The sequence below is a fragment of the Thermobia domestica genome, chromosome 13, assembly GCF_964235325.1.
Source record: "Thermobia domestica chromosome 13, izTheDome1.hap1.1, whole genome shotgun sequence".
In the NCBI taxonomy this organism is placed as follows: Eukaryota; Metazoa; Arthropoda; class Insecta; order Zygentoma; family Lepismatidae; genus Thermobia; species Thermobia domestica.
This window is the reverse complement of record NC_137466.1, coordinates 113,563,901-113,582,724: the sequence shown is the minus strand read 5'-3', so window position 1 is coordinate 113,582,724 and position 18,824 is coordinate 113,563,901. Positions and strand designations below refer to the sequence as shown.

At 34.8% G+C, this 18,824-nt stretch overlaps 1 long non-coding RNA gene across 1 annotated transcript in view; it reads left to right on the top strand.

Annotated features, from left to right (window-relative positions):
- LOC145669272 (uncharacterized) overlaps positions 1-7,771 on the top strand; it is a 77,389-nt gene extending 69,618 nt beyond the window's left edge. Inside the window, exons 2-3 of the long non-coding RNA XR_014128178.1 lie at positions 4,458-4,537; positions 7,051-7,771. This is a non-coding gene — a long non-coding RNA (uncharacterized LOC145669272). The remainder of the gene's footprint in view (positions 1-4,457; positions 4,538-7,050) is intronic.
- The last annotated feature ends 11,053 nt before the right edge of the window (positions 7,772-18,824 follow it).

Here is an 18,824-nt window from a genome sequence, read left to right as displayed (position 1 = left end):
AACTAAATAAAATGAGCTGCCTTAGTTCCATCTCTGTATTTTGGATATAGAAGCTCTTTAATTTAGGAATAGAAGCCGATACGAGATATGAAGTACGTAGGAAAAAAAGCACAATATGTATTCACCAAACAAAGCTGCTGGATGGAATTTAATGAATGATCTATAGATAACAATTTTTGCTCTCAACAGCTAGCAACTCTGACATGCCTAAAACCATGACTTATTACCATGGAAACGGAGTGCCTATCTGTCGAACTTGGAATTGTATGTAAATGAGGACCAAAGAGAGAGAAGGGGGGGTAGGAGGGGAAACAGGAATTCCTGAACCAAACCAACCGAGTGGGCTGATTGCAATCCACCTCCCTCTTCCTCCTAACCACCTCATACCACTACTCTGTCACTCTTATTCAAGCCCTCCTCTACTTCCTACCCCACTCCTTCTCCCACTGCCTTCTCGTATTAGGTAATGCAATTGGATATCACAAAAGGTGCGACGCATTTCTGATTCATAGGAATTTGTGCTGATAACATTATCCTTGACAATCGACACTTCGCATATATGCTGTCTCTGTCTCTTTCTCTCTCTCTCTCTCTCTCTCTCTCTCTCTCTCTGTTGATACTGTCGTCTTCTCATCTATGATATACTTATTGTTATTCTGGCTTTGCCATTCATCTCAACAATCCACATACGCATTTGTATTTCTCAGCAATATGCATTTATATTAACATACTGTTTTATTAGTATTGTTTGTCTTTGTTCTCCTTGCTTTGTTTGTATAACAATCATAATGCAAAACATTCACAAAAGGTTGGTGCGGTTACAAAAGTTCATAATAAAATAGGTCTCGTCGTAAACAGGAAAAAGATATGCCATCACTAGTGGTAACTGTCCAAGATTATCATGTGTTAAGTGCAACCCTTTCGGAACATACTTCCACGCGGTACTCAAATTCACGCCAGACTTGGTGTAGCATGTCACGAAGTTCTTGGATGTACACAAAACGCTGACTTGAAGGAATTTCAGTGGAAAATATCGCATGCTGTAAGATCCAGCGAACTGGATGGCCAAATGAAAAGGTTACTTCCTTGACTTGCAGCGTATCTGGTCCAGCGCTGTTGAAGAACACTATTGAAAAGCATTCGTACATTCTGAGAAGACGGCGGTATCCATACCTATTGGTAGAACATAGTTGTGGTAATTGGTATTCAGTTTTCTAACAGATAATCCCCAATTCGCAGCTGCTTCAATGTGGAGAAATAGTTTGCACTATTTTATGATTCGCGAGGAGTTTGCTATAACGCCTAGCGCACTCTTTCAATGGTATCATTAGACACAAAAGATTGAAAGGACGCCTTTACAAAACATCCATTTTGCATAAACTATCCCCTTAGTTACTAACGCGTTGCTTTCTGGTACATGTGATTGTAGGTTCGATTCCCGGTGGGAGAGCGTTACGGAAATTTGGATTCCACTTTAATCCGTAGTCCATCTTTCATATAATCTCATTGCAGAAAAGGAACGCTAAACTTCAACAAACAACATTTTGCACAAACTGACATTTTTGTCGACAAAACTCGGAAACAAGATTTAGTTTCAAGGAAGATGGTAACTAACTCCTATTTGAATGTTTTCTCGATTTTTCAGTTTAAAACAACATCAATACCAATATTTCAGTATTAACTTTGCAGACAATCGTGAAAGTATTTATATATACTGTTAAAATATCCAACAAGGCTTTTATAACAATGTCTTATACATTCTGAACGACGATGTCGTCTTTACCTCTCTCTTTCATCCGAAGGAATAACTGCAACTTATGCAATATATCTGGACTAATCTAGTCTTTATTCATGATATTCATTCCTAAGTATGTATCATGGAAAATAGTCTAAGTAGAATGTTCAAACAAACCAACAAGCTGCTTCTCTCACAAAGCAAGAACGGGAACTTTATGTTAATTGTGAATATTTGCATTGAAAGCATGTGGGACTATTTTTCTGATACGCTACGTGCTGGACAATGTAGTGTTTGAATGTGTACTGTAAATCGAACCTACGGTGTAGCTCTTTGGAGCTGTAACTACAGTTGAGTTGATTTTGAGTTTAACGTCTCTTTCAGCAGCGAGGCTATATAAGACGGGATTTTAACTACAGTTAATAAACTAGTACTTTTGAAACTGTCTTTTGTATTTCTCATAGTACAGGTGTTTAAATAAAAATTCTCTGTTGATCATTATTTATACTCGAATTATCACAACGTTCCTAGACAATAGTTATTGACATTGTACGAACACTACTAGTCAAGAAATATAGTGGAACACTTAAGGTTTCTGCTTAAACCAAGATCTACTTTGTATTAGTCTTCATTGGTCTATTTTGTATTAGTAAACATATGAATAAGGTATCCACGAGGCGAGACGAGACAAAATTTTCTTGACGTGATACGAGACAAGGCAAAGCTCTTTCAATAGAAGCAGTCGAGACATCAATTTTACGTCATATTTCCGAGTTAAGACACACTCACAATTTTTTAAGGTTATCGTATATAATTTTATGACCTTGTCAGAATATAGGTCTGATGCCACATTTGATAATTGTGAGCACTAGAACTTTTTCAAATCGTAATTCAAGTAATATTGCCACCTTTTAGTAAATCTAAAGCTGGATATGCTTATCGAACATGTGCTGATTGTCGGATCTTCATACTCAAATTTTTACATTCAACAATTTATTAAGAATGGTAAAAGGTACACTTACCTTAATAAGGAATAAGGAACACTTACCTTATTCATGAATGAAAATTACAAATAAAATTTGAATAAAAACACACGAAATAGAAAACTCCTGTTGCGTTTCTTGGCGATTTGTTAAACTGAAGTATCATATTAATATATCTATTGAAATTTACTTGTCACTTTAAATATCATTGTCGCAGCATATTTTGTAAATGTTTTCGATAATTTCCTTTGTTTTTGATTTGAGTTTAGGGACCTTTTCAGCAGTACGTTAACCTATCAAACTTGGAGTTACAGGTTAACGTGGGATCCGAACCTCATGAACTCCCACCGGAAATCAAACCCGAGTCTCCAGGGCTACAGTCGCGCACTAAATAACTTGGCATCTCGCCATATAATACGTCTTACTTAGGTCTAGTTCGGGAGGCTAAAAGTTTTCTTAAAACTCAAGATATCCAACCTAATTTCGGAACAGGTGGCAACTCCAGATCCAAGGTTCTGCGTGATGCACTCTATTTTGTCCCGTTACTAACATCGTTATGTTTTAACCTATTTGTCCGCAACTAACCACCTGTTGGTAGTGTGACATAAAATTTTGCTGGCTGTTATTGATGTTGTCTAGTAGTCTTCAACCATGAACGATCCCTACAACGCCTTCCTCGTCGTCCGTTAGATGATACGTATATTAGATATTTCTTGGATTCATTTTTCTACAACAGGAGTTAGATATCATTAACGCTGAGATGTCGAAAAGGGTCAGGAAGTATACATGAAGATGGATAGTTCACTCAGATCCCGATATCTTCTGAGGAAATATCCACGAGATACTGAGCTATATTAGTCCAGTTACAACGACCGCCACCGTAACAAGCAAAGGAAAATAGGAAACACTTTTGATTCATCAGAACAATTAGTAGACAACAGGATATATTTATACGAGTAAATGGTAATCACAACACGCGCTGAAAACATCAGTCTGGATTTAGTAACAATTAAGAAGTAATCAATACGATTAAATAAATGGCTTCAATACAAATTCTGACACTATGTAACAATTATATTGGATTATTATGTTTACTACAGAAACATATAACAAACATTATCAGATAACACATTTGATTAACATAATAACAAACGACATGTACATTCGAAGCGATGTATAATTCATGATTCATATATCAATAGTATGAAACAGAGTATTTAATTTACCACATCCTTACGGTTGCATTCCGAAATCTTTCATTCCTCGACATTACGCTTCTACGGGTAACTAATATTCAAATGGTGTAACAGACATAAAACAACATTAAAATAGTGTAGATATTTACAGGTAGATGACTTATGTTTTACTTTTCTTCTTCTTATCTCTTTCCATTTACTATTTTACTGTTTTAATTATCCTATTTGCTTCAGCACACGTACCATCTGTAGAGATCTACGATTTGTCGGCTATTGTCTTTGGATGCATACCTAGTAAGTATTTTACTTTTTTTCTAAAAAAAATTCTTAGTTTTCTTTTCCTATTTTTCTATTTCCTTTTTTATTATTCACTTATAGTTATTTCTTTTTCATTTCATTTGATTAATTATTTTGTATATTAATTACATTGAAAACCACGTAACTTTTTCCCTTACTCTTAGAAAAGATCAGCTTCGTATTATTTGTGTTCCTTAACTAAATAATCATTTAATAATACTAATAACGTTATTTTTATACTTTCAGATATTTCTGATCACCATACCGACGCGCTGCAGAATAAGAAAAGTGAGAAATGGATATCCGCTACTTCAATAAGAATCAGTGTAAGTTGTATTTGCAAATATGCTGTAATTGTCTCTGGATTAAGTACGCATTTCAATGAGTACGAGTTTATTTGGCCTGTACCACAATATTATTATAGTCATAATGCATGTTGTATTGATTTTAGAAGAATAGACAGAATACAGAACGTTGTACCCAAACGTAGACGCCAAACATTTCTCACATAATTTTGCATTAAGATTATTAAATGGATTATAATCTAAATTTCAGTTAAATACTTAAAAATGTTAATGCAAAATGTCCATTTAGTTATAACTGCAACATCATTGAGATGGATTTTAGCACAGGGTTTGTGATATACGGGGAAAGAAATCCCGAACCAACGGAACTTTTCCTGATCAGACTTATAAGTGCTATTTCTCCCATAAAACAAATATTAAAAGATTTTGTACTTAAAATGTATAAATTGTTGCTTTTCAAGATTGTTTCGTTACTTGGGAAGTCAAATTATTCGTTAAAATTGAATAATTATGAACTTCCTCTCTAGCTAAATCTTTAAATATTTGATTTGCATATGTTTTGTAAGTAATTTCTTCTTTTTTCTTTCACAGGTACAGTTTAAAATGCATTTCACCTACTTCAAGTGTTAACTAGTATTCGTATGCAAGTGTTCTGGTGGCACGGATTTGGAATATGACTACTATTATCAAATTAAGCAATACCCTATCAGATTAACAACTTCAATTATATAACTTTTATATAACGTTCAACAATAATAATCAATAAGAACTGGAACAAATAATATTAATTAGACCGTAATGCGCAACAACGTGTAATGAGACCTTACATGAGTATTTTCTAACTACACTCACAGCATGCGTTTCTCAAACCTTTTGAGAGGTAGCATGCGTTTTGGGGAAGCACATGCATTTAACAGACGATTGAACTTTTATTTGTACAAACGAGCATTCAGGACATCTATTAAGACATATAAAACATAAAACGAGACTAAACTAATCATAATTCATGGACCTTTTCATGTGATTGAAATCGGATATAGAATCTGAGAGGCTGAAAAATAGCAAAGTACTTGCCGGCTGTTTCATCATGACAACCGTTCATTTCTTCCTGAGGACGATACAGTTCCGAAGAACAATAAAATATAAAGTTCATCCTCCAGTCTTCTTTCTCGTATTCCCTAAAGCTTGCTAATGATAAGCATTGTTTCGACAACATAGACAAAATCCAAATGAAATTGCAGATATCGTTTAACTTTCACTGTTGAAGTCACTGTACACATTCTGAAAGAGTCCATTTCAAAAGTAATACAAGCTACCTTTAATTGAAATAAGGTCTAGATTTTTAGGTTTAATCCAAAAAACTTTCTGATAACACCTCGTATTTGCAGATTTTTTTAAAATAATTTGTCAGTACTTGACATCTGTTAAACGTTGACATTATTTATAGTCATTGCGTATAAAAGAGTGAAATGCAAACCAATAATTGTAATGTAACTAACTGTACGTTATTACTCTATTTCTAAGTAATTATTCCACTAATTTCATAATTTCTTCTCTCTCTCTCTCTTTCTCTCTCTGGCTCTGACTCTCATTCGCTTCATTCTGAACAAATTAAAATTCCAGGAAAGATTCAAAGCATTCAATGACCAAGTCCTTTTCTCTTTGGAATGTCGATCTCCATCCAACTTTCTGAAGTTCGTATCTCACCAGTTATTATCTGTATGCGTAATTAGAAATGGATGAATTAACGGAGCAGCCAGCAGCAGTTGAGAAATGGAATTTTGCTCTCTCGATTTCTTGTGTGATGTGTAGCCAAACTATTGAGTAATTACTCTCGGAATTTAATTAGAAATATTAAACAAAGATTAAGTTATTGTGCCTAACTTCAGTCATTGCATTTTTTTTTAAAACTTTGAAGTGTTCCAATTATTTAATGAAAATTTTATTTTCATATTACTAAACTTTAGTAACTTCTTTACTTACCAATGTAGTGATTAAAAGTATTGATTACTTAAGATTATTGCATTGGTTATGACATTCGGATAATTGAGCACCACGTTTTAATTATTTCAAAATTATGTTTAAGCACATAAGTAGAAATTTTGTTTGAGGTACTAAATCAGGTCTTGTGTCTTTGCCACTATTTCGAAATTATATTTCATTTAGATCTTATTTTGCACAGGCGGCTTTTGAGGGAAATCAAATTGGTAAAACTTTGAAGTTTATAGCTACATGAGAAAGTTACATCCCAGAATTAGTACATTTGGTAAAAATTTGAATTTATAGTTACATGAGAAAGCTATATCCCAAAATTAATGCATTAGGTAAAACTGAAATTTATAGCTATATAAGAACGCTATATCCCAGAATGAGTACATTAGGTAAAAATTCTAAATTTATAGCTACATAAGAAAGATATATCCCAGAATGTGTACATTAGGTATAAAATTGGAAATTTATAGCCATATGAGAAAGCTATATTCCAGAATTACTACATTAGATAAGCTTGTAGCGATAACATTTGTTTTTTACAGATACGATCAACAGCTGTCATTGCGGTCTTGAAAACCAAGGATAACGGTGATGGAACTGATGTGTTGACCATACATCCATCAAAAATGTCACCTAGCTGGCCATAACTTCTCATGACAGTGGCAGTAAACTATTGGGACAGGTGTGTCACCTGTCTTTACGAACTGCCACAGTTCTTTCAATAATTGTGTAAAATAAGCTACATAGAACTTAACAAAATGCATTTTTCGTAAAGTATGTTCTACTTTACATTAAAATAGTTTTAAACCTGTCGAACATTATGCCTTTAAATCATTCATGATGTCATAAGCTTTGGTTTCGTATTCTTTAGCACTAATTGGCTTGGTGAAAACACTGGATATTTTATGTAAAGTATTTCACAATGAGTTGCTGACTTGAAGCCCTCAAGACAATAAGCACTGTTTATTTATTTATTTATAAATATTAACAGTGTTACATATACCTCTAGTCATTTTTGCACTTAAAACAATAATAATGAAACTGAGGAAGGAATTTTTGGAACAAACTTGATCAAGGGCTACACAATAAAAGCACTGATGTATCAGGTACAAAAGCTTTGTACCCGAATTTTGGTAAAAGGTACGCGTATAAGTAGGCAGATATAGAATGTAATTAGGTAATAGTAAAGGTGCCTGTAGATAAAATTACCTTAGGTACTTTTGAAGTATTCTTCCGATAAATTTAAACAATAAATATGCTAATATGGATCTATGTTTTTTTTTAATTGTAGTACATTCTTTTGATATTAAATAAATCAAATTAAAATTAAAACTGTTTAATTTTAAAATTAATTTAAAATTCCTTTCAGTTAACTAATCTCAAATCAATGAAAATAAAGGTATTTTAAACAGAAAGAGATGCTATTTATTAATCATACTAAAATTGCTATAACTTTTTGTGTTTGTTAGACTAAAACAATCATATGCATTCACTATACATAAACTTGGGAAACTAAAAACAAATTCACAAAAATTTGTTTAGTACAATTGGCTTCATCAGTTATTTGACTCATGTAGTTATTATTTTTAAAACTTAAGAATTGATCAACTAATTTAAGTATTATTTGCTATGTTTTAGAACTTTTCCCTTTACGTTACAAAAAGAAATATCCACCGGTGTTGAAGTAATTGGAAAGGGAAGACTATTGAGGATTAAGAAATTTGATGTTTGATAACGATTTTACAGCCAATAGAGTTCCTGGGTTCGATTCCCGGTGGGGCACTCGGTCGAAAAAGTGTACAACACTTTTTCAGGCCAGCCACCCTGAATGATGTTTTAATGGGTTTTCCTCATTCACATCTGGCAAATGCCGGGGTGGTACCTAACTTATAGGTCCCAGGCCACTTTCGTCCTTCCCTTTCCCCGGGTAGTGTGCTCGCCGAGGGACGTCATCCCTCAAAACGTGACGGGCTAAATGGCCATAGATGCCGAAAACCCAGAAATTTAAATCCTAAATCCTAAACCCTACAGCCAATAGAACAAAGCGGTTACTGAAACTTATATTTGTACCAACTTTACTTGCTGCACAGAAGTTTTAATATTTTTGTAGTATATTTAAATGATATTTTTATGAGCAAATATAAAAATGGCGAACATTTTTGACCGACCGAGTATTAAACTAAACAACGTGATGTATTCGAAATATACTTTTGATGTTTTTTTAACTCTGGCTCGGCTTAAGTATTTCTTTAACAAAAGATTGAAAATAGACTTCCTAAGGTGAAGGAAATATGTGTTGCGTGATCGTTGTACTATAGCTCACAACATTCAACTTTCCCTAAATTGGAAGTTCACTTGTCGAAATACTGACCGAATACCAAATACCAAATATAGACCGAATATCGAACTTGTCGAAATACCGGACACAGTATTCCTGATTTCGAATATCTAAAACGCAGTGCTTCTCAACCTTATTCACCTGGTGGCCTTCTTCTTAAACCGTGCATACTTCAAAGTACTTCCTTCTCATTTGTTGGTAATACTGTTTTTGCTGCTCTCTCTGCGATTTCTCACGTCTTAAATAATAATAATAATAATAATAATAATAATAATAATAATAATAATAATAATAATAATAATAATAATAATAATAAGAAGAAGAAGAAGAAGAAGAAGAAGAAGAATACTCCACACGAAGCATTTTGTGAGCCTTTTTCTCAACTCTTTATTCAAATGTTCACAGAATTGACTTTCTTTCTCCTGAAGACTTGTTTTGTCATTCGTATCTTTGGTTTTATTTCACTTTTGCACTTGATATTATTACTAATATTACTACCCAGGCGTCGAAAACTAGCCATTTGTCCAATTTTATTCTCTCCTACTTCTATATTTGAAACGACCGCTTCGTTACAATGGTTTTTGCTTAAGTGAGTTTCTTTTTGTTTGTTTCAAAATTCAAATGTGCAAAAACAGTGGTTAAGCTAGGACCAACTTCCAAAACCGTTCGCCGAACAGGGTCGTTTCGAGTATCTGTGTGCGGTGGAACTATGAGGGGTAATTCATTTCGAGGTTGTTGCCGACCTTTATTCTGCGCATTTGGAGGAGACAAATACTGCACTACGCTAAAAATATCTTAAATTGCTGAACCAAAAGCTCTCCTTCCTGTAAGAGGAAAACAAGAAACCAAGCTTGGTTCGAATAACACAACAAAGAATGCAGTACTTTAATGGTATCGAACTGGTGCTACACCCGACTTATAGTCCTGACCTAACTCCTTCGGATTAGTACTTGTTTCGATCTATTGCGCACTTCCTGAAATTACGATGCTTTATCAATCAGTAGGAGGTGAAAACAACAGTGAATGCCTTCCTTCCTTGCCTCACTAACTAACTCTATGGCCTATGGAACCCGGAGGTTCAATGCCGCGTTCACAAAAGCTCTCCACTGACTTCTATCCTTAACTAACTGCATCCAGTTTCTACTTTGTATTCCAATCTCTGCGAGATCTATCTTAATATTGTCCTCCCATCTGCGCCTAGGCCTTCCTAATGGTCGTTTTCCGATTGGTCTTCCAGTCAAGACTTTGAAAGCATTTCTACTTTCTTCCATTCTAGCTACATGATCCGCTCACCTAAGCCTCCTAGACTTGACGACCCTAACAATGTTGGGTAAACCATATAACTTATGTAGTTCCTCGTTATGAAGTTTCCGCCATTCCCCATTCCCGTTCCTCTTGGGTCCGAATATTCGTCTCAGGATCTTGTTCTCAAATACTTTCAGTCTGTGTTCTTCCCTCAGAGTAAGTGATCATGTTTCGCAACCATACAGAAAAACAGGCGTGATTATCGTTTTTTTATATTTTAAGCTTCAAATTCCTCGGCAGAATTCACGACAACAAGAGATTTTGAACCGAATAATAACACGAATTCCCTGCTTTTAGTCGACATTTAATTTCTTCGTAAATATGATTTTCTTCTGTTAATATTGATCCTAGATATTTGAAACTATCCACTTTATCAAAAGTATTATTTAATATTTTAACGCACCCATAATTTGCTGTATTACGGTCCCGACGCACTTCCATGTATTTAGTTTTCTCTGCATTTACTTCTAAACCCATGTCCCTACAAGCGTTTAATAAAACCTCTGCATTTCTTTCTATTGTTCTCCTATCATCCCCTATTAAATTTACATCATCAGCATATGCCATAACCTGGTGAATACCCGGTTCAACTCTAGGCCCTGGTTGTTATCTTTGATTTTCCTTATTGCGTATTCCAGAACAAAGTTAAATAATAATGGCGACAACGCATCTCCTTGTTTCAGGCCATTTTCGACGTGAAAGCTCGTACACAAAAATTTTCCTACCTTGTGAATTGGAACAATGATTGATTCTTTCCACTCTTTGGCAATTCTTCCTTGTTCCAGATAAGGAGAATGAGGTTGTGTATCTTGTTCCACAATTTTTCGCCTCCAGCTAAAATTAACTCAGCCAGAATTTCATCTACACCCGGAGATTTGTGTTTCTTTAATTTCTTTATAGCGGTTTCTACTTCTATTCGGTTGGGTTCTGGAATATACGGTTCTGCGGTGTGTATCTCCTTTTCTCCACGTACATTAGTTTTTGGCTGCGTATTCAGCAAATCGTCAAAGAAATCTTTCCATCTATTTAAGATGCTGTCCGTATCAGTGAGAACTGTACCGTCAGATTTCTTTAATATATAAGCACGAGGTTGATAGCCTTTCTTAAATTCGCTGATCCCCTTATACATGTCCCGGATGTTTTTATTTTTACTATTATCTTCAAGTTCCTTAATTTTAGCTTTCAGAAAATCGCGTTTGTTTGTTCTAAAAGTTTTGGAAGTTTCCCGCCTGATATCTACGAAATTTTGTGTAGTTATTTCATTCGGATTTTGTAGGCAGCGTAATTTTGCCTGTTTTCTCTTCTCTGCTAGTTTTATGCATTCCTGGTCGAACCATGGTTTGTTCCTACGTATTTCCGCGTGTCCCAATTTTTCTTTTGCTTAACTTTTAATGCTATCTTTTATTTCAATCCAGGTATCCTCAACACTAGTGTACTCCGAATCTTCTAAAGCCGAGAATCTATTCGAAACTTCAATCTGGTATTCCTCTCTTACCTGGTTCTCTTCTAATTTCTTTAAATTAAATCTCTCCGTTTTCGGACAATGAATATTACCTTTATTCAACGATAATCTCTTTCTTATTATCGCTGCTACCAGGTAGTGATCAGTGTCATAATCAGCCCCTCTAAACGACCGGACATCAATTATGCTAGATTGCCTTCTTCTATCTACTAACACGTGATCAATTTGACTATGTGTTTTTCCATCCGGTGATGTCCAAGTGTATTTATGAACGTCGCGATGTGGGAATTTTGTACTCTTCACGATTAGGTTTTTGGATGTTGCAAAGTTAACGAGTCTAACACCGTTGTCATTACTTTTCTTATGCAGACTTTCGTTCCTTATAATCGGTTTGAAAATATCCTCGCGTCCTACCTTCGCATTGAAATCCCCTAATAGAATTTTCATTTGGTATCGCGGGAGTTGGTCAAATATCCGTTCCACTTTGTCGTAAAAACTGTCTTTTATATCGTCATCCTTATCTTCAGTTGGGACATTTAAAACAATAATATCCCACCACCGTCCCTTAAGAGTAATAAAAGAAAGTCTATCAGTAACAAATTCAACTCGTTTAATTGCTGGTAATATTCGTTTGTGAACGAAAAACTCTGTTCCTAACTGGTGATTTTTATTTCCTTCCCCGTAAAAGAACGTAAAATTTCCGGAATTCACAGATCCATTTCCTTCCCACCTAACTTCCTGAACTCCTACTAGGTCCATCCTGTATTTCTCTAACTCACTCGTTACGGATTTTAACGCGCCTACCCTATAAAGACTTCTAATATTCCATGTTCCAAATCTCATGTCCATTTTCTTTTGCTGAGGTCGTGCCAAGTTATCAGTCCTTGTCCAAGGCTTTTGTGAATATTTCTGAACAAATGCTTTGTTTTACAGGATGAGGTTGTTAGCCTTACCCAAACCCCCAAGTTGGAGGACCACTCCTAGTCGGCTGTCCGCGACTGCTTATTCAGTATATTCGCGGCTATCCTCTATATCTAGAGGCCTTCTCCTCGATCCGCAACCTGAGAACGCGCCATGCCATGGTGACAGGAACCCACGTTACACGGTTCCTTCCTTGCCTTCCAAAGGATAAGACATGGTATCTACACGAAATCGAGGAATGGACAAGAATGTGGCTGTAGACAGTCAAACACGAGGATCTATATTTTAAATGTTAACTAACTATCATTGTACTGTAATAAATACGGGTATGTTGTGTACCAGAACATTGCAAAGACTTATGATTGACCCTTGTATAACTTTTTAAGTAGCTAATGAAAAGTTATTTTGTACTTTTGATCTTAAAGAAACAATGTACAGAATATGTTAATTTAATAAGAGGGCATTATTCCAGAAAATGAAAAATAATTGTTTTAATAATGGAGAGCTGTCATTAGTTAGTTTCAATTTTATTCCGGTACACTAATGGTACTATTAAATCACATGGTTTGAAAACGGCTGGGTTAAATCATAAATATACATGTTCAAATAAAACAACGACTGCCCTAATAAAATTGCGGCATCAAATATTGTTGTAATCTTTAGTTGCATCACATAGAATCGTTAGTTGAATTGGAGTTTAGCGTTCTTTTCAGCACCTAGCCTATATGAGACATGGTCCAACAGTTTGTGGGATTAGAACTACATAAGCCCCTGGCTTAAATCGAACCCTGGTATTTCACTCTGAAGGCATATATTTAACATATAGAAAATATTTTTCGAGTATGTCCAAGTAACTTTAACACGATCTTATTTGTTCTCTTCTCAAAGCAGTTGTAAATTAAAGGAGAATTTCAGATTTGCAGAACGTTGTGTTCTGGAACTCTCTTTCCATCTTCTGTTGCTTATATATAATCGATTGTGATTAACCTAATTTCAGTGGAAATATATATATATTGAAGAAACGAATAACCTCACCTAAGACTGACGACGACTATATGTGAAATATAGACCAGAGTATATGAGAAATATCCCACAGCATTAAAGCATCTAGAATTTAATACTGACAACATAGGCAACAATTACTCCTTAGAACCACAGGCGTGATTACCGATGTAGGACTCAACGCACCTATATTTATATATAACAGGTTCGCCATTTTACTTCGCTTGAACTACTTATCCACAAGGCGGTTTCCTTCCATGGCATCACCGTGATTATATAAATATAAATTGACCTGGTTATCTATAGGTGCTGACTTTTCAAGAACATCTCCCATACTCAGTTGTGAACAAGACCTTACTATAATATCTATCAGCCATCGTCATCATAACGGAATTTAAGGTGAGTTAACTATTAATCGATCACTTTATCAATAAATTATTCAGAAGATATAAGATATGATATATATAAGGTAAGGATATAAGATAAGGAATGATATAAGAATGGATAACATCATATTGTATGGAGAAACTGAAGCAATTGGAGGACCCTGAACTTGTTTTACTCATACATATTCGTTATCGTTCATATTGCAAAATTATACTTTAAAATTCTTCACAACAACTTCAAAATTGTTATAGGAAGAGGTTTAATGGTTTCTAATTAACTTACAATGTTTTTGTATTATCTATAAAATCAACAAACCACTTAAACAGTGTCCGTCAATCCGTAACTATGTATTTTTTAAACATTACATATTCTTGTCTTGTCTTCTTCACCGTTATCGGTGTTATTTAAAGGAGCATCAGTTTTAAGCCTAGTATGTTAAAAATGTGGATAAATTGAATTACTTGTACTGAAATTGTAACGAATTTTACAAATGGTGGAAGCCGCCATTTGCATTTTTTGGTCGACTTTCTAGTCATATTACCTGTTATATATAGTAAGAAATATGTATTTAAATATAAATTGTTAGTTATGTAGGTTAAAATATAGAAAGAACAATTAGTCGAATCCAGGTAATAGATGTATAGTCATAGTCAGGTGTGAAAATAGTCAAAATCGAGGAGTTCCAGCGGGAAGAAGAGGGCCAGTTACCCAGATGTTCAGGGTGAAAATGTTTGATAAACTGAAAAATAAATTAAACGAGTACGTGTAGAGTAATTGACAATGTATGTAAATGTTTACATGAATATGTGTAAAGTGAGTAAATGGTGAACGATGAGAATTTTCCACTTTAACCACTTCCTCTTCGGCAGCTCACTATAGGAGATGTTTAGGCTTTCACACTCACCGCGGAACTCTAAATTACATATTCGACGACGATATATATTTTTTCTTCTTCTTAACGTTAATTAGATTTCCGATTTACATTCTATCGAAATCAATACATATTTAACGTACTGTGCATTGGAAATCATTCTAATTAATGATATAAATTTTATAAGACGTATTTTGTGAACATTCAGTAGATTACACACGTTCAATTATAATAAAGGATATAGTATACAACAGGTCCTCATCATTTCCCAAGGACTCACGAAGTTCAGTTTTTTACGGATTATTCATTGAGGATCTAGGAACTTGAAAATGGGGTAACAAAGCGACTTTTATTTACTTATCGACTGAAACTTGTACATGACATGCCACCATTTCTGTACGTGGTGCAAGAGTTTCAACAATTCTCGAGTACGTTGCACTTTATGTGCGCCTCTGTAGTGCCCTTGTACTTTATATTTCACTATGTGTGTGGGGGGGAGGTACTTGAACGCATATTGCATGTCTTGTGCTCGTGGATAGTTCTTACTGTTTCATTACGTACAAACGTGATGGTATTTCATGTAGAAGTTGTAATAGCACACATAAGAAACGCAGATCACGGTGTACTCATACTGCATATTCCAGTGTGAGTACAACATGATCTGGGTTTCTTCTGTGTTCTATTACCACTTGTACACGACATACCCCATTTCTGTACGTGGTACAAGAGTAAGAACTATCCTCGAGTACGGAGCACGATGAGGAGCTGTTGTATACTATTACCATTAAACAAAAGGTTATCTTAAGATATTTCTTAGCATAAATAATCTCTGACATAAGATATTAAATTCAAGGATATTTATAAGATCCTTGACTAAATTGAACATTTTTTTTTATTTCTCCGGGACGGAGCTACTTAAAGAGATGTCACAGTTTATTTTTCTGTAATGGAACAAATCTAAAATTTGGTTCGTTACAACTTAAAATACAATCAAATGCAATCATATGTATTTTCTGATGTTTTTCATCTGATACTATGACACTTTTAGTTGTGAACATGTTCAATGTTTCTACCAATGTAATGTTTCTACAGTTTTTACTAGCATTAGCTACGAAAAAGTGGTTCTTATAATTTAGAGAACCCTATGTATTATAAACTTTAATTTGGCTCTTTTTTATTTGTAGTTATTTTGAAAGAAAGGAAAATGTTGGGAAAAAAAGAGAATGAAAAATATTCTAATGGACTCATAAGTAAGTGATTGTAAAGTAGCCATATTGACGATATTGAATAGAGTGTTTCTCTACGTCATTTGCTAGAATCGTTTTTTTTTCTTCATAGTTTTTTCTTCATCTTACAATTTTTCAATCCAAGCCTTCTGGTTTCCAATGCTCTAACGCATTACGTAATGAACTTGAATACTCCCTCTCTCTCGTTTTTCTCCTTCTCTTTCTCTCTCTCTTTTCTCTTCCAGTTCACATATGGCTTCTTTCTCTCTTTTTCATTTTATTTTCATCCCAAACACTGCCTGCACTTACTGGATTCACACACAAGAGCTCCTCAAACCCTTGCCCTCCCAACCCATAGACGCAAACTCAGCTGCATAGAGAACCAACCAACGAGACCGTTCAATTCGCCGATAACCGCCACGCCAACCAACGCCAAGTGTCCACCAGAGTTAAGCCCTGACCTGAGAAGATTGTGGAATGAACTCTGGGTGATAGAATCTCCCGCAAAATTTTACCCTTCTCTAACTCTTTGAGTGTAGGCTCCTCTACAAACTCCCGTAGTTTACTTTTACTAAAGCAGAGAGGAGAGAAAGAAAGAAGTGTCAGATTTAAGAGGAGAAAAGTAGGTGCAATACACCATTTTTAGGAATATGTTTTTTATCAAATTCCTATTGTAAAATGAACCGCTTCAGAAAAAGTGATATATCAATTTTCTGCAGAAGAAAAGAAGAAAAATAATAATAAAGTCTGAAGGTTTTCGTGGATTTTATAAAATCCTGTATCATTTGACCTTAATTGCGCGATATTGCGTTTTCTTTAACAATAAAACTCCCAGGTTAACAAAAGAAATGACTGGTCAGACTTTTGTTGGTTGGGTGATATGTTCTAAAAACATTGCTTTCTTTTCAATACCCTATTTGGTCAGTTTCTCTTTTTTAACTAGAGTTCGGTTTCAAATAGAATGGATTTTTTTATGTTTCATTACTACTAATATGGACTTTGAACTACGAACAGGGCTTGAATTTCATATAGTTAGCGGATGCACAGACCATTAGACCATCATAAAGGATACGATGCTTTGCACCATACTATCTTTTTCCAAGAAAGCTTGTGCACATACACAAACATGCATACATACATATATATACATATTTATATACATATGCATACTATATGCCTCTATATACCACATGACTAACAGAAAGACAATGGCAAATTGGAAGAGCATCAAATGTGTAAAATGTATTTTTATCTGACAAAACGGAGCTAAAAGCAGAGTAATTTTTCATGCCCTCTTGTACGTGTGTGTGTGTGTGTGTGTGTGTGTGTGTGTGTGTGAGTGTGTGTGAGTGTGTGTGTGTGTGTGGGTGGGTGGGTGTGTGGGTGTGTGTGTGAAAGGATATTAAGAGATTAATCAGAACCTCGAAGACAACATTGGGGAATTGGAAGCAACATCACGTAAAATTCACGGACTGTTCACGAAACATTATTGAAAAAGCAAATTTCTATGAACAGAGTGAAAGCTTGACAAAAATTTGATGAGTGCTGTGTCAATAGGTTTGACATAATTTCAGTACCGCGTACTATGGCGTCACCCAAAATTTAATGATAGATGCTAACCATAACATCGCTGAAATACTCTAATTAAATATCAATGAAACATTCTGTCCTGATTAAGGAATACAAGAGCTGGACCAGCGATTTCTAAAATGTACATACATTGCTTATGAAGGCATAATTATGAACAAATCATTGCATTCTTTAAAAATATGTTTGTCAAATATGCTAGGAACTGTTATGTATTTTACACATTTGAAACATTTAGTTGCAATTAACCGCCTTTCAACAAGAAGTCACTTGTTTTTTCATAAGAATCTTGTAAAAGGGAAGATTGTTGTCACCACAATTCAGTTAATTTATAAGAAACGAAAAACAACTTTAGTTTGGAAGATTATATGTGCGCGAATTAAGTTTGGAAATATTAATCAAAATAATTGTTCAAAATTTTTCTATTAATTGTCGTCGCATTCTTTTCTAAATGGTTTGCACTGAGCGATATGACATTAATGATAATTGGTGCAAGTAAAGACAAGCAAGACCACCAGGGACACACCCACGGGGGACCCTCCACAAAACTTCCTAACTCAATATACATTTGAACATTTTCTCAATCATACTATGCTTATTTAACAGGAGAATGATTGATATAGCATGCAAATTTGTAAATAGACATATTAATGTCCAATGGTTATGTTTCGAGGCAATGATTATGACAATGAACCAAATGGTAGAATGAAGAAAGTAGGAGGAATCGAGAGAATTCCAAGAAATCCTACGCATTCTTACCGTGTTTTTACACCAGAAAACCCACTAGGCAAGAACTGGAATCGAACCAGGAACCCTTTCTGATAGAGGTAAGCACTCTACCACTAAGTAACAAGCAAGCTGTATTATTCTTTATACTACATGCTCTTCTTTCCATTGTAATGAACAGATTTTAAATAAGAAACCAATAAATTTGCACATGCTTACAAGTTCTGAAGCAAGCAAATTTATTTTTGTCATGGTTGTATCATACAGTAGGATTCCTTGTTTAAAATATATTTTCGATGGTTTTTAAAAGTCTATCTCAAGTCATATATATATATAAGGCGCTTGACAGAGAATTAGCGTCTCCTATTAATCATTCCTCAGCGATCGATTGTAGCGGCGATGGATCGGAAGAAATGCTATGTAAAGCCAAGCCTTGTGAGAAGATGAACTTCCCCAGTGGATGTTCTTCGGAAGCCTTTGAGTAATTTCAG